Genomic DNA, 17,525 nt, shown 5'->3' with positions numbered 1-17,525 from the left:
CGTCCGGAGCCTGTGCTCCGCAGCCGGAGAGGCCACAACAGTGAGAGGCCCACGTACCGCAAAAAAAAAAAAAAAGGTTAAGTAAATCCCAAGGTCTCCTTACATGACAATGGCATCAAAACAGGGTTTGTCCACTAGATTATATTTTGCTCAGATATCCAGTACCCTTTATATGCAGTTCCTTGATTACCAATCTAGACCCTTGCCTTTTCTCTTCCACAAGACATCCTGACTTGTTCTTGTCCCCTTAACCACTGAGTAGATTCCAAAGCTATGGGAAAACTAGGAAAACACTCAACTGGTTAACTTTTTAGATAAAGAGGCCAAGTTAAACTGAGCTTCATGTATTGTCCTACTTCTTACCCAGCTTCATTTCCTGGGAGCTAGTAACTATAGCTCTTCTGTACACTTTACATACTTTAGCTCATGGAACTCTTAACACCCTGCATTTGAGATATACACAATCTAGGAGAAGACAAGTCTAGTTGACTGTTGAAATGCACTGTCCCAATTAAGACAACAAACCTCTAAGACAAGGACAGTTCTTAATCCTCATTTTACAGATGATGAAACTACAGCTAAGAGGTAGAGATCACATAGCTGGTATGTTATGGAACTGAGAATCCTAGGTGTGACCGATCACAAAGCTTTGTTCTGTTCCAGTTTGCTGCAGAATGCTGCTTTCCTAAGAACAGGTTCTCCATCTTACACGTGCCTGCCATGGTTGCCTTAGTGCTGTAGTTCTGCTTCCAAAATTGTATACCTGGAAAGTCAAATCCATCTAACATGTATTGAATGTTATGTAGCAGACCTTTCACACAGTTTATGTCACTGAATAAGTTTCATTAGATATTCACTTTAAAAATCTAGTGTTTGTTTGAAATGTATATCCTTAGTGTCTGGTGAATAAGCACAGTTCTTAAACTGCTAACTTGGAGAGTTGTATTTTCACAAACAAAGACAAATAATATTCAGAGGTGTAGCATTAAGAGTAGGTTAAAATATGGATGTGAGAATTGTTACAAAAGGTCCTGGATGATCAAATCACTGGTTTCAGCCCTACCGATTATTGAAGACACTGCTTATCCAGCTGCCCCAAAGTGGGAAAGGCTTGGACAAGGCTGTCAGAGCGGCTGAGACAAAAGAGGTTTCTGTTAGTAGTAGATGAGCAGCCAAGATGTACAGGAACTGTACAGAGGGTGGGAGAGTCCAAGGGAGGTTCTACCGAGTATGGCTTGACAGTTCTTTTTTTAAACTTGCCGATGCAGGACATGCTAAGTTAAAACATCTAAACTGTTGCTTAGTTACTGCAACACAGAAAAATCCCAAGTACTAAACTTAATGAATACCTGGATCCCTTCTTGACTGCACAAAGAAATCTTTACTAAAAAAGCCCAAACTGCATGACGAACGATCAGGACTCAGTACTTGGGCTCTTTATAGAAGGGGGATGAAGAAGATTAATGTAAACTAGGAGAAGCCTGTTGACAAACTTCACAAGACTTCTTACCTGAAAGGTGGTAACAAGTCTCCACCTCTGGCGAGTCCGTAATAGAAATCTGATCAAATTCTAGAATACAGTTTTTCATGGTTCAGTGAGCAGCACAATTGCTAGGGATTCAAGGGCAGAGTTTTTAGTTTTGAGCTCAGCCTGGCAGTGTGATTTGGTACAATTGACTAGCTTCCTGTGCTGATTTACCTTATCTATAAAACAGATAATCATGCTCAAAATACTCAAAGCACCAGGAGGGAAAAATGGAACATTCTTTCTTGGAGGGATTCTATTTAGTGTACTAGCATTAACTAAAAGATTACACATCTAATATATAGTATCACTGTTAATGCTTTTTAAAAAAATCAGATTGTTAAGCTTGAAGGCTAAAATTTACACAATGTGATGATATATTTATTAAACACAAAGATTGCCTTATAAGTGGCCATACATGCCAGTTTGCCTGGGACAACTCTGGTTTATGTTGTCCAGGCGTAATTTTTTTTTTTTTTTTTTGCGGTATGTGGGCCTCTCACTGCTGTGGCTTCTCCCGTTGTGGAGCACAGGCTCCGGACGCGCAGGCTCAGCGGCCATGGCTCAGGGGCCCAGCCGCTCCGTGGCATGTGGGATCTTCCCGGACCGGGGCACGAACCCATGTCCCCTGTATCGGCAGGCGGACTCTCAACCACTGCGCCACCAGGGAAGCCCAGGCATAATTATTAACAGTACCCTCCTTGCATTCTCAAAAGTGTCCCGGATTTAAGGATAAATTATATGGTTATCTTAACTATAACAAAATAGAATGCAAGTGAAGATTTTCCATGGTTGTTTCCTGAGATAAAAAACATCCTAAACATGTTTTAGCATAGAATTAACCTTTCCTTCACATATATTATCTAGGGTGCAACTTATACTGCATCTTATAAAGGTGAAGAAAAATATCCCAGTCACTTAATTGCAGCCACAATTGTCTTCAGAAAATCCCCAAAGAAGAGAGCACATTCTAGTCCTAGAACAGGAAGCCATGCCTTTTTTAAACAGAGAAGCTAGATAGAGAAGGGGAGATGGGAATAAGGCTTCTTACTTTTCTGGGCATCTGTCCAAAGGTTCTTGCCTCATAGCCTCAAATGTGTTTCTTTTCCCCCCATTCTGAAAGCAATTTCCCTTAAAGCTCCAAGTTCTTTCCTAACTTAATCTTCTCACAAACTCAGTAGCACTGAAAATCATGTCCAATTTTGGGGGTCTTTAGCTGCTACATACAAACGTCACTAAATCTCTGGTAGAACTGCATTTCATTTCCTCCAGTCCTGGGCTGACACGAGTGTTTCTAATTCACAATAATGGTGGAGGGGAGGGGACAGTGAAATGATTAGTTCATAGGGTCCATTAGTGGCAGGAAATAAATGATGAAAACTTAAACCATTTCAGAAATATCTGTTGGCTGTAGTAATCGTTTTCCAGTTTTTGCTATTTAAGCACATTTTTTAATACTAGAACTTGGGATCTCCTGTAAGGATTCAGTGCTTCAGGGGTTGCCACGCTAGTCTTCATCAAGCTGTTGGTAGAATGTCTGCTGCCACGACCAAGTTCTCAGAACGATCAAGTCCTCTCACATGGCTGCATGGCGAAGTACTTGGAGTTGCTGGAAACCATGTTTCCTCGGTGCTGGTGTGCTAGCGCACTGCCTCGTCCCTCCTGCAGTTTGAGTCCTGCCCTTTACCACAGGCAGCGGCTTCTTAGCTTAGCATTCCGACAGCATTGCCATAAAAGTACATGTCCCCCACGGTGGTAAAAATCAGTTTTGCATGTTGACCACAATTTAGTGACACATCTGTTCTCAGCACACTATTATGCTGCAGTGGTTGTGAAGTTAGAATCGGAAACAGCTCACTGAAAACATCCGATTGAATAGAAAGTGAAACCTCAAAATAAGTTTGAATATCCATTTGCTGCTAGTACCTTTCATAACAAAGTACTTGGGAATCACATCTGACTTACTCATCAGAAAATTATTGCTCTCAAACAGCCCATACTCTGTATAATGAAAAGCATATTAGCATTACCAGGGGGAGGGTTGGAAGGAGATGCAACTGGGATGGGTACATGGAGGACTTGTTAGAGTCTGATAATGTTCTATTGAGTGGGGTGAGGGCTATACATGAGTATTCGTTCTATTTATTTAACTCCAAAGATATGTAATACTCTTTTGTATGTACAATTTACTTGTTAAAGCATATGGGGCCTGAGCACCTAATAGTGAAAGGAAACCCCAGTTTCACCCAGACTCCCTTTGAGAAAGGTAGAAAGGCCAGGCTTCAGTGTGACTGATTCCTGAGACATGTAACAGTATCATAGGGCTGTGCCTAGCGTCAGTTTTTCCTTTGTCCTCATAACTGAAGATCTCAATTGCTTTAGGAGACAGATGGTTGTCATTAAGAACACAAAACATAAAGGGTCTGCATAGTGGTCCATTCAGTCTAGCATCCAGGCTGACAATGACAACAAGAAATGTTCTGTGAAAGAGCATAACTGGTACCTAAACCCAGCACGAGACAAGTGGAGAGGCGATTAAAAGCATTCGATTTTATAAGGCATTGTGTTAGGCTAGTACAAAGAGAATCACAGAATAAATATAGCCCCTCCCACACAGGAGGAGAGGATAGGGATGGTATGCTCCATGGTGATATTAGGATAAGTGGAGAAAAACGAGGAAAACACAGACTGAGGATGAAGTGGTGCAGGAGCGTGTAAAGAGCACAGGTTCTGGAACCTGACCAGCCATATACACCGCTTACTAGATATGTCACATTGGGTGAGTTACTTAACCTCTTGCTGCCTCCATTTCCTCAGCTATAAAAGGTGGATAACAATAATTCCTAACTCCATAGGGTTTTGAGAATTAAATGAAGTAATCCAGGTAAAGCACACAGTGCTTGATGTCATAACCACTCAACAAATGTGAATATACCACGGGACCTGGAAGGCACTTTTCTAGGTGTTAACAGTCTAGCAGAAGAAAGAGAAAAGTGAACAGGTCGTTTTCATTCGGTGTGATGTTCCAAATGCAGGAGGTGCAGATGACTCAGAAGACCCAAGCAGCACCTGAGAGTTAAGCGGCTACCATATTTTGAGCACTACAGCCTCCTAAGGGCTTGAATCACATTATCCCGTTGAGTCAGGGGGTAAAATTCAGCTCTGTGAATGCAGAGCCGCATTCTTTCCCCTTTGCGATGCAGATCTCCATCAGTGATTCAAGGCATCTGGCACTTCAGAAAAAGTCCTGTCTCAGAGAAAATGAATACAAGAGGGAGACTGTCCTCACCTCCAGCCTGTTTGCCCCTGGCCACATTTTCCTAATCACATCCATACTCTGTTTGAAAGCAGCTGACTTTGGGGTAGGCTAAGGAATGGTTATGTGAGTAAGTTTCCGGAGGGATGCGAGGCAAGCAGCTACTCTGGGGAGGAGCTGATTGAAGCTGCTTGAGTGTAACTATGTGTTCCCAACATTCCAGAGAACAGCTAGCCCCACCCTGGAACGGCTTTCCCAGCATTATTTCCCAGTGACGTCAGCAGCATACCTGCGAACACAGCTTGTTTCATGGCTGCCCACAGCTACACCATTCCTTCTTGCTGGCCTTTGGGAGTACACAAGACCTATTCATTACAGAGTCTCAGGCCACTAGGAACTCTGAACACCGCATTTTTAAACAGAGAGCCCTGCTTTTCCAAGGCTCCTTTGCTCCAGATTCCATGAGAGACTTTAGCCCATATACAGGGATGCCAACTACTACTTTGATCAGAGAATAGATAAGAGAGGCATTTCTTGGAATGAATACGGGAGGATCTGAGCCTCGGATAAAGGGAATTGAGAAGACTTTGAGCTAAGACAGAGGAAGACAGAACAGTCCTAACTTAAATGAGCAAAAATGTATCAGCACATAGAGTTTTTCATTCAACTGGTATTTTTAAAAATTTATTTATTTTATTTATTTATTTTTGGCTGTGTTGGGTCTTCATTGCTGTGTGCGGGCTTTCTCTAGTTGCGGCGAGCAAGGGCTACTCTTCGTTGCGGTGCGTGGGCTTCTCATTGCGGTGGTTTCTCTTGTTGTGGAGCACGGGCTCTAGGCTTGCGGGCTCAGTAGTTGTGGTACGCGGGCTTAATTGCTCTGTGGCAGGTGGGATCTTCCCGGACCAGGGCTCGAACCCGTGTCCCCTGCACTGGCAGGTGGATTCTTAACCACTGTGCCACTAGGGAAGTCCCCATAGATTTATTTCTAACCCAGAAAAGCTGAAGTCTATATAAGGTACACAAGGGAATTTCAAATCAACTGCTTAGTCTATGGCTGCCTTAGGAAACATCTACATTTCCCAGCCCTCTTTAAGGCCTTGCGCAGAGCAGTCCCCTAGGGGGCATTTCCCAGGATGTGTTCTATAGAACACTAATTGCTAGATATATACCTCGAGTAGAGTTCCATGGGTCAGTAAGTTTGGGAACACTACGAAAGGTACCCCTACATGAGTGTGTTAAGGCACTAACAAGTCCTGCAGTAAAGAAACCCAGTAGTTCCCACGTGTATTTAACTACAGGAACTTTTTGTTTGAATAATTATATTTCTATAGCAAGACTACAAGAGGGTATTGCTTATTTTTTTAAGATTTATTCAGTGTACACCATGTCCAAAGTAGGTGAGTGTGTCACAGAGAGATGAAGGAATAACAGATGGGGAGAGTTTAGGACATTTGATGTATAGTTTTAATATATTTAATTCTGTAGACGATAAGAAATGGACGGATAAACTCATAAGATACATCAAGTAAAGGTCAGAATTAGTAAATAGAACATGTGTGGGTTAAACATTGATGAAAAAGGGCTAGAAGAACCAAGAGTACATGAGGTAATAAACATACATGAGGGGTGCCTGGGCACTAAATATTCAACGATACATTCAATATCAATATTCATGAGTCCTTAATTCGGCCACCCATTAGTGATACCTAGCCTGGCTCCATGTGCCCTCCATGGCTGTTCAACAGACGATTTGACAAGCTACAACTGTGGCTATAACTTCATGTCTCCAACAGAGCAAGTATGTATCACTGACATAGGACCCCCTAGCTCGAACCTCAACTCTAGTCTTTGTATCTGCATTGCCAGCAAGCAGGGAAAGCTGATACAGCACAGAAAGAGAAAGACAGAAGTCCTAGGAACATAGCACACCCCAGGATTTCAGTAGCACAGTCCTATCAATTCCACTGGTCCCTATCCTAAGTGTTTGTTTAACGTAGCCATTTCCACTCCCTTGTTTCTCACAGTGTGTTTCACAGTGACTTAATAAGCTTTGTGATCCAAGCCCTTCGATTTGGTGTGTGATCTTTTATATTCCATGAACCCCGGGATAGCTTGCCTAGTAGTGTATTTAGAGGCTGCTATTGGATGAAGGTAATTTTCCACATAACAGAGTGACACACATAGATTTTTTTAAAATTAGCTAATCTAGTCAATAGCATTGGTAAACCTAGGCTAGATTGATCAGGAAAAAAAAAAGGAAGAAAACACAAATTACCAATATTAGGAATGAGAGAGAGGACATTTCTACACATTCTGCAGATACTAAAAGAATAAGGAAATATCAACAACTTCATGCCAATAAATTCAACAACTTACATGAAAGTGACAAATTCTGTGGAAGACATAAACTATCAGTGCTCACTCAAGATGAAATAAATAATCTAAATAGCCCTATCTTTGAAAGAAATTGAAGTTGTAGTTTAAAACCTTCCCATAATTGTACAGCCACTTGGAAAACAGCCTGGCAATTTCTTCAGAGGTTAAACCCAGAGTTACCATATGACCCAGTAATTCCATTCCTAGGTATATACTCAAGAAAAATGAAAACATATGTCTACACAAACAACTGTACACAAATGTTCATAGCAACATTATTCGTAATAGCCAAAAAGTAGAAAGAACCCAAATGTTCATCAACTGATAAATAGATGAACAAAATGTGGTATATCCATACTATAGAATATTATTCAGCCATAAAAAGGAATGAAATACTGATATACGCTATAACATAGATAAACCTTGAAAACATGCTAAGTCAAAGAAGCCAGTCACAAAGGACCACACTGAGTATGATTCCATTCATATGAAATGTCCAGAATTAGCAAATCCGTAGAAGTAGATTGGTGGTTGCCAGGGCCTGGGGACAGGGGGGAAGTAGGGAGTGACTCCTAATAGGTACAGAGTTTTTCTTTGGCGTAAAGAAAATGTTATGGCATTCTGATTGCAGTAATGGGTGCACAGCTCTATAAATATAGTAAAATCCACAGAATTGTACCCTCTAAAAAGGTAAACTTTATGCTCTATGAATTATGTCTTAGTAAAGCTATTATTAAATCAATCTATGTAATTCACCATATTAAAGACTAAAAAGGAAAAAAAATCATAATTGTATCAGTAGACACAGAAAAATACTTGGCAAAATCCAACATCAATTCTTGATTAAAAGAAAAAACCTCTTAGCAAACTAAGAATAGAAAGGAACTTCCTCAACCTGTTATAGGGAATCTATAGCTAACATCATACTAAATGGTAAAAGACTGAATGCCTTCCCTCTAAAATTAGGAACAAGGGAAGGATGTCTGCTTTCATCACTTCTATTTAATATTGTACTGGTTCAAGTCAGTATAATAAGGCAAGGAAAAGAAATAAAAGACAATCAAATTGAAAAGAAAGTAGTAAAACTATTCATAGAGGACATGATCGTCGATGCAGAAAATCCTATGGAGTCTACAAAAATAGCTTATAAAAGTAATAAGTGAGGTTAGCATGACTCCTGGATATAAGTTCAATATATAAAAATCAACTGTATATCAATATATTAGCAAACAACTGAAACCTGAAATTAAAAATCGTACCATTTACCCTAATACCAAAAATGTCAAATGCAGAACAATAAAATTGACAGAAGTGCATGTCCTGTACACTGAAAACTACAAAATATAGCTGAGAGAAATTAAAGGAGACCTCAATAAATAAAGAGCTACTCTATATTTGTGGACCAGAATACTCAGTATTGTTAAGATGTCAGTTCTCCCTGAGTTTACACATAGATTCAATGCTATTCTAATCAAAACCCCAGCAGGTTTTTTGTATAAAACTTGACAAGCTAATTCTAAATTTTATTTGAAAATGAAAACAATCTAATAGCTAAACAACTTTGGAAAAGACACAGTAATCAAGACAGTATAGTATTGGCATGAAGACAGATCACTGGGGGAAAAATAGAGTGTGGAAACAGACCTACACATATATGGTAAATTGATTTTTCAACAAACATGTAAAAGTGATTTAGTAGAGAAAGGATTGTCTTAACAGTGCTGAAATATTGCCTATCCAAGGGGGAAAAAAACTACTTTGATTCATATCTCACACCATACACAAAAATTAACCTAACATTTATAGACCTACATGTAAAACTTAAAACTATAAAACTTCTAGAGGAAAACATAGGAGAAATCTTTGTGACCTTTGATCATAATACGAAAGGCATGACCCATAAAAGAAAAAATTGATAAACTGTATTTCTTTACAATTAAGAATTTCTATTCTTTGAAAGACAGTGCTAGGAGAATAATAAGACAAGTTACAGACTTCAAGAAAATATTTGTAAATCACATAAAGGATTTATATACACAATATATTTTTAAAGTCTCAAAACTCAAAAATAAGAAAACAAAACCCCATCAATATTGCGTAAACAATTTGAACAGATAATTCATCAAAATGATGAATGGCACAGTGGTTGAGAGTCCGCCTACCGATGCAGGGGACGCGGGTTCGTGCCCCGGTCCGGGAGGATCCCACATGCCGCGGAGTGGCTGGGCCCATGAGCCATGGCCGCTAAGCCTGCGCGTCCGGAGCCTGTGCTCCACAATGGGAGAGGCCACAACAGTGAGAGTCCCACGTACCGCAAAAAAAAAAAAAAATTATATATATATATATATATATATATATATATGGCGAAAAAGAGCACATTTTAAAATGCTCAACATCATTACTCATTAGGGAAATTAAAATTAAAATCATAAAGAGATACTACTACATACCTATTAGAATATCCAAAATTAAAAAGACTGATCATACCAACTATTGTCATCAATGTGGAGCAGCTGGAACTCTCATATGCTACTAAGGGGAATGGAAAATGGTACAACCACTTGGAAACTAATTTGGCAGTTTCTTGAAAAATTTGACATTTACCTACCTTATGACCCACCCATTCTACTCCCAGGAGAAACATAAGTTTGTGCCCATATAAAGACTTGTACACAAATGTTCATAGTAGTTTTATTTCTAATATTTCAAAACTGAAACAACCCAAATATCCATCAGTAGGTGAGTGGATAAACAAATTGGGGTATATCTGCCTAGCATTTGATATACTCAACTGCGGAAAATTACTAAGCAACTGATAGATACACTCAACAATACAGATGAATTTCAAAATAATGCTGAGTGAAAGAAGCCAAAAAAATAGTGCATACTATATGATTCCATTTATATACAATTCTAGCAAATGCAAGCTAATCTGTAGAGACAGAGAGTAGATAGTGGTTGCCTGAGGACAAATAAATGGATTACAAAAGATATAAGGAAACTTTGGGGGGTTATGGATATGTTCATTAACTTGATTATGGTTTCACAGATGTGTACATGTTAAAACTTATGACATTATATACTTTAAACATGTACAGTGTATATTACATCTCAATTACTTCAATAAAACTGCTTAGGGAATTCCCTGGTGGTCCACTGGTTAGGACTCCGAGTTACCACTGCAGGTGGCGCAGGCTCGATCCCTGGTGGGGGAACTAAGGTCCCACATGCCTCGTGGCAAAGACAAAAAAAAAAAAAAAAAAAAAAGGAGTAGAAAGATCAGAGAATAGATAGAGTTTTCCAAAATAAATGGAGTACTTACTTAAAAAATAATAGCCAATATTTATTGAACATTTTTAAATGCCAAACACTATGCTAGTTAAGAGTTACTACTTCCTTTCATTCCCGGTAACTTTATGAGGGAGGTACTATTGTTTCCATTAAGTAGTTCACTCAGATTACACAAGCCAGTGAGATGCTAAGCCAGCATGTGAACCCTGGACCATTTGACTTCACTACCCACAATCATAACCACTTGATAACATGATTCCAGGAGGCCTTCAAGGAATTTAAAGTCCAGGGGAGACAGAGACACCACCCCTCCCCAACTACAAGAGAATAACTGAAGGGGAAAGAAAGAGAAATTTTAGTAAAGCTGAAACTAATCTCTTGCAAGGTTCAAACCAGACCATTGGCACTGCATGGGTAAGGCTCTAGATACAGAGTCATGGTGCTTCTATAGGGCCACTGGAGAAGAAAGGGGCTAGCAAAAGATGGGAAGCCTCTATGTAGACCAAAGGAGATTGGACTGTGCACACTCAGTGCAGGCAGTCCCACCAGGCAGGGCTCCCCCAGTTTCTGCCCAAGTTAAAGACAGTCAGAAGCAACTGGGCAGACATTGCCTTATCCCACTTCAGGGATAAAGGGATAAAAAAATTTTCTGTTTTGTTTGTTTTTTATTAATTTTTACTGGAGTATAGTTGCTTCACAATGTTGTGTTAGTTTCTACTGTACAGCAAAATGAATCAGCTATACATATACATATATACCCTCTTTTTTGGATTTCCTTCCCATTTAGTTCACCACAGTGCATTAGAGTTCCCTGTGCTATACACAGTATGTTCTCATTAGTTGTCTATTTTATACATAGTATCAATAGTGTATATGTGTCAATCCCAATCTCCCAATTCCTCCCACCACCACCCCCACCAAGAGAGGTTTTTAATTGAAAGACCTAAGATTCAGAACTTCGGGTGAGTCCTTTCACTGCTCAGTATTCCTACTTCCTCATCTCTAAGATGGGAAAGTTGAACTAGGTGTTGCTGTGGTTCCTTCTAGGTCTCACACGCTCTGTCCCAGCCTGTTATTATGGTTTTCCCAAAGAGTATGAAGGCTCTGATGGCCATCCATGAAGTGTTTAGTAAGGTGACTTGACGTCTCTCAGCAGCTCTGCTGATTACAGGAAAATGTACCGCGATTACAAAGCAGCATCATTAAATGACTAAAAAGGAAAATCATTAACTTCAGATGCCTTTATATTATTAGTTACTTTTCTGATTACCAAAGTAACAGAGGTGAATTATAGACATTTAAGAAAATTCAGACTGTGAGGAAAGAGTTAACACAGCAGGTCTGGTTGCCTACTCCCTACCTGTCTTCAAGGACCCATGATTAACCCTTGGCCAACCGCTGGGAATGTGGGCTTAGAGTGTTCTTTTTGTTAGTGATTGATGGGTTTCTTATACACACCTGGAGCAATGGACTGTGTCATACCTGCTTGTCAGGTTGCTTTGCACAAACATCAAAATCTACGATCTGCACCTGGTTTCATTATTAAGGTCGTGAGTTTCGGTTGTCATGGTTGGTTGCATAACAGGATATACCTATGTGACCAGCTCCCCATAAAAGCTTTAGACTCTGAGACTCAAACAGCTTCTATGGGCAAAGACATTTCACACGTGTTCATAGTCAACAGTAAGAGAAAGAGTACTCCTGTGTGACCTCCGAGAAGGAAGGACATCGGAAGCCTGTTTTGAACCTCTCTGGATGCCATTAATGCATGTCTTTCTCCTGCTGCTTTTACTCTGTACCTTTGTTATCATAAATCCCAGTGAGTATATAACCTGCTCTTGGGTCTCGTGGATCCCTCTGATGAATCACTGGAGGAAACACAAATATATCTATGTATATATTTATGTATATATTTAAAAATAACTACGTATATAGATATATTTAAAACCCAAATCCCTCCACCTAGATATAGCCATCTGGCTAACTTTAAAAACAGGTTTTGACTGCACGAAGATGGCACGTAAGGCGAAGAAGGAAGCCCCTGTCCCTCCCAAAGCTGAAGCCAGAGCAAAAGCTTTGAAGGCCAAGAAAGCAGTGTTGAAAGGCACACACAGCCACGAAAAAACGATCCGGACGTCACCTACCTTCCGACGGCCCAAAACACCGAGGCTCAGGAGGCAGCCCAAATATCCTCGGAAGGGCGCCCCTAGGAGAAACAAGCTTGACCACTACGCCATCGTCAAGTTCCCCCCGACCACTGAGTCAGCCATGAAGAAAATAGAAGACAGCAACACACTGGTGTTCATTGTGGACGTCGAGGCCAACAAGCACCAGATTAAACAGGCTGTGAAGGAGCTCTATGACATTGACGTGGCTAAGGTCAACACCCTGATCAGGCCTGATGGAGAGAAGAAGGCATATGTTTTAACTGGGTCCTGACTATGATGCTTTGGATACTGCCAACAAAATTGGGATCATCTAAACTGAGGTCAGCTGGCTAATTCTAAATACCAAAGTTTTCCCTATAAAAAAAAAACAACAAAAAAAAAAAACAGGTTTTGACCTACTAAATCATCGTGTGAAAGTCCTTCTAAATTGTCAGAAGGCAAACAAAACTGCTAACTGATGATAAGCTGTATTGTGGCGTGAAGATTAAATTTTATGGAAGCCCCATATTAAGACTTAAAAGAATAATTTTGCTGTTTTAAATAATTACCAAGATTTATTGTACTTTGCTTTGGTGACATAATAATGGCTTAGTCCATTAAATTGGAATCCAACTTTTAAGCTTGATTGGGTTCTGATGGGAAGAAACAGGACACTCTATAAGAAATTGCTTTATAATATCCCCCAGGAACAGGTAGTGAAAAGCTGAGACTGCCTGTACATGAGAGTTTGGAGAGACAAAGGGGGGGAGGTGAGCAAGACTAACTCCCGTGCCATGGACCCATCACTCTTTAAATCCCCTTCTTTGACAACTTCCCTCAATAATCTTAATAATAACTAACATTTACTGAGTACTTACTCTGAGCCAGACACTATTCTACGCACATGTTTTGTCTTAATCTTCATAATAGCCTATTCAGTAAATATTACTATTTTTCTTTTATACAAATGAAGAAACCAAGGCTAAATATAATTGAGTAGCTAGTTCATGAAGCTAGTACATGAACTTAAACCTGAACTGAGAAAGTCACCTGCTATATACTTTGTGTCTCTTTACATTCAATATATTCAAATGAGATGTCACTGATATAAAATGGAATTCGGACTAGGTTTTGCATCAGTCAGGGTTCTCCATGGAAACAGAACCAACAGGAGATATATATACACACACACACACACACACACACATATATATAATATACACACACACATACATACAGTTGAAACGCTTGAACAATGCAGGTTTGAACTGCGTGGGTCCACTTTTACCTGATATTTTTCAATAGTAAATACTACAGTACTACACGGTCTGTGGTTGGTTGAATCCGTGGATGTGGAGGAACTATGGATACGAGGGCTGACTATATACTGGATTAAAGTGCACACTGTTGAAGGGTCAACTGTATACACACACACACACACACACAGTTTTACCTTAAGGAATTGGCTCACATGATTGTGAGGACTGACAAGTCTGGAATTTGTAGAGCAGGCTGGCAACCTGGAAATTCAGGGAAGAGTTGATGTTGTAGTATTGAATTCAAAATCTGCAGGCTGGAAACACAGAGTTCCTATGTTGCGGCCTTGAAGGAGAAATTATTTGGGAAACCTCAGTTTTTGCTCTTAAGGATAAGGCCCAGCCACATTCGGAGAGTAAAAAAAGGACTGATTTAAATGTTAACCACACACAAAACTAACCATCATAGTTGTGATCTTTCGTTTTTGAAGAGGAAAGGAAGGGTGGATCCCCAAATGTGATTTATCCAAGACTAACCCCAAGATGAACCTGCTCCCAAGTGAACGACCAGCCCCGTGTCGCAAGCCCCTCACCCTAGCCACAGCCGTGCAAGTGTGGCCTTGGCCAGAAGAGGGCACTGCCATCTACTTGTGTGACTATCTGCTTGGGAACCAATAGGGTGGAAGAGGTTTTGACACGACTTTCAATTAATTATTAATTTTGACAGCCCCTGAGTTAGCATAGTACAACCTTTGGGAGAATAAATGGCTGTGAACTTTTAGCGTCACTGTGAGACCAAAGCACCTCCCTGACATTACTCAAACCTGACATTCAATAATGCAAGAGGGTGTGGAATGCTCGTGTCCTTTGGCTCTCCTGGTGCCTTAAAACTGGCCCAGCTGGGCAGAGTCAAACCAAACAGATTTTCCAGATCAGGACAACTCGGGGTGATGCAGAGGAAACAAAGAAGTTGGGCACTTGGGGACTGAGAGGAAAAACTGGGAGGACCCCTGGGGCTCCAGGCAGGTGAGGAATCTTCTGGTAACATACAGAGGAGGACAGGCTTGGGAGGTTACTCTATGTGTCTGGGTTTGAGAGAATAATATTACAGGCCCCTCTGGCAATACCACTCTGTCTAGCAGAGCAGTTAATCTAATCTCTGGATTCTTCATTGGAAACGGAAATTCACACCAGTATAGTTGTTCTTTAGTTCTCATTAATAATTAAAAGTCTCCCTCCCCTGCTTCCATGTTAATGACAGCTTCCATTCATGCAGCTTGAGACTTTGCAGAGGGCTTTCCCACCCACAGCAAGGAATAGAGCAGGTACTGATTATTTCCAGTTTACAGTTGAGGAAACACAGAGAGTGAGTGGTTTACTCTGGCTCCCCTGTAATCCAAGCCTGGGAGGTGACCAGAGGTCTGGGGCCTGATCTTAGCCCTGTGCTCTGTCCCCTATCAATACTACATTCCTGGGCTTCCCTGGTGGTGCAGTGGTTAAGAATCCGCCTGCCAATGCATGGGACACAGGTTCGAGCCCTGGTCTGGGAAGATCCCAAATGCCGTGGAGCAACTAAGCCCGTGCGCCACAACTACTGAGCCTGTGCTCTAGAGCCCGCGAGCCACAACTACTGAAGCCCATGTGCCACAACTACTGAAACCCACACACCTAGAGCCCCTGCTCCACAACAAGAGAAGCCACCGCAATGAGAAGCCCGTGTACTGCAGCAAAGAGTAGCCCCCACTCGCCACAACTAGAGAAAGCCCACATGCAGCAATGAAGACCCAATGCAGCCAAAAATAAATAAATTTATTTTTTAAAAAAACCCCACTACATTCCTAACTCTTGCCACTGCTGTTTCCAAGGTCTGTTAAAAGCTGAATGTAGGGCTTCCCTGGTGGCGCAGCGGTTGAGAGTCCACCTGCCGATGCAGGGGACACGGGTTCGCGCCCTGGTCTGGGAGGATCCCACATGCCATGGAGCGGCTGGGCCCGTGAGCCATGGCCGCTGAGCCTGCGCGTCCGGAGCCTGTGCTCCGCTCGCAACGGGAGAGGCCACAACAGTGAGAGGCCCGCGTACCGCAAAAAAAAAAAAGCTGAATGTATGCAAACCCTGTGACTCAGCAATTCCACCTGTAGGAATGTATACAGCAGAAGTGGGTGCCCACAGGCACCAAAAGGTATGTGCAAAACTGTTCATAGCAACATAATGTGCAATAGCCCCAAATGAAAACCAACCCCAAATCCCACCAACATAGAATGGATAAATTGACTGTGGTATACTTCTATCATGAATTCCATGTGGTAATGAGAATAATGAACAGAATCTATGCAAAATGTGAATAAATTTCACAAATATATATAAAGTTCAAAACAGTCAAAATTAATATAAAGTGTTGAAAGGTTAGTGGTTATACCTCAAAGGACTAGTAAATGGGAGGGGGGGGATACAGGGGTCTACTGGGGTGCCAATAATGTTCTACTCCTTGACCTAGGTAGGAGTTATGTGGGTGACATAGGTGTGTTCACTTTGCACAAATTCACTAAGCTGTATGTTTATAATTCATGCACTTTTCTGCATGTAAGTTACACTTCAATGAAAAGCTTTAAAATCCTGATTTGTTTAAATAAATTACTTTTGCATGAGCAACTTTAGTACTGCTCAAACGTAGCTCATCCTTGATTAAAGCAGACTTGCTTGTTGCTCCGCTCTGACAGTGACCACACCACCATTTCCCAGAGAGTTCCCAAAGGGTTGAGAGAGCAGGTCAACATCTGCCTTTGCAGTTGTGCGTGCAAGAATACATTTCAGGAGGCTGCCACATGGGAAGTTCAGCCCCTGCCTCCACTGCTACAAACATATGTTCATTCTGTGTGTCCAGAAAGTAAAAAAGAAAGAAACACGCAAGCAGGATAAGCCAAACACAGCAAACATCTCCCCCAAATGGCAAAGCTCCCCGGCCTGTCCCATTTTTAACAGCTAATGACACTAGCACTATCTTGCAGGAAAAACAAGAACTCTAACCCCAGCACCCTAAAGACGCAGATGGCACCTCTAGACAAGAGACCCAAAGCACAGGGCAGCAAACTGAAGCTGTTCAGACTTCCATGGTAGGGCCCGGTGAAGTCATAAATGGAACCAGATTTCCTGTTTCCCAGAGTACAGCCTGCTTCTCATTAGCCCTTACTGCTTCTTACAGGGCCAGGGGGCTTGAAAATCTTAAAGGACAAAAGTACAACAACACGTTAGATCAAGGACTGGCTATCTCCATCCATGGGCCAAGGACGTTTAGTCTAGGGCCACACACACACACACACACACACACACACCCCATACTCCCTGGCTCCCTCTGCTGCTTTGGAGAGCTTCTAACACCACTTCAGCTCCTTGTATCTCCTATGTCAGTTCCCAGGGGCAAAAGAGTGAGGATCTTGAAAACCACTTGGATAGGCAGCCACTTTCAGACTTTCTCCAACTGGATTGCATTTGGAAAAGCTGGCCTTCTTTTCTTCCCTCCCAACGGTCAGAGGGACACTAGCCATACTTTTTGCACCTTTGCATGATGTGGTGGTGTTGCCAGAACTCTGGAAGCTGGGCCATAAGGTATTCTCGACCACAACAGCAGAAAAATAGGACGAAAGCAGAGGTCAGGACTGAGCCTGCTCGAGCTCTTC

The 17,525-nt window shown here is 41.4% G+C and overlaps 1 pseudogene; it reads left to right on the top strand.

Moving 5' to 3' along the window:
• The first annotated feature begins 12,461 nt into the window (after positions 1-12,461).
• Positions 12,462-12,930, top strand: LOC132419544 (large ribosomal subunit protein uL23 pseudogene; annotated as a pseudogene).
• Positions 12,931-17,525: the final 4,595 nt, after the last annotated feature.

The sequence above is a fragment of the Delphinus delphis genome, chromosome 2 (assembly GCF_949987515.2).
Source record: "Delphinus delphis chromosome 2, mDelDel1.2, whole genome shotgun sequence".
Lineage (NCBI taxonomy): Eukaryota > Metazoa > Chordata > Mammalia > Artiodactyla > Delphinidae > Delphinus > Delphinus delphis.
The sequence above is the reverse complement of the archived record's forward strand: the minus strand, read 5'-3'. Positions and strand labels throughout refer to the sequence as shown.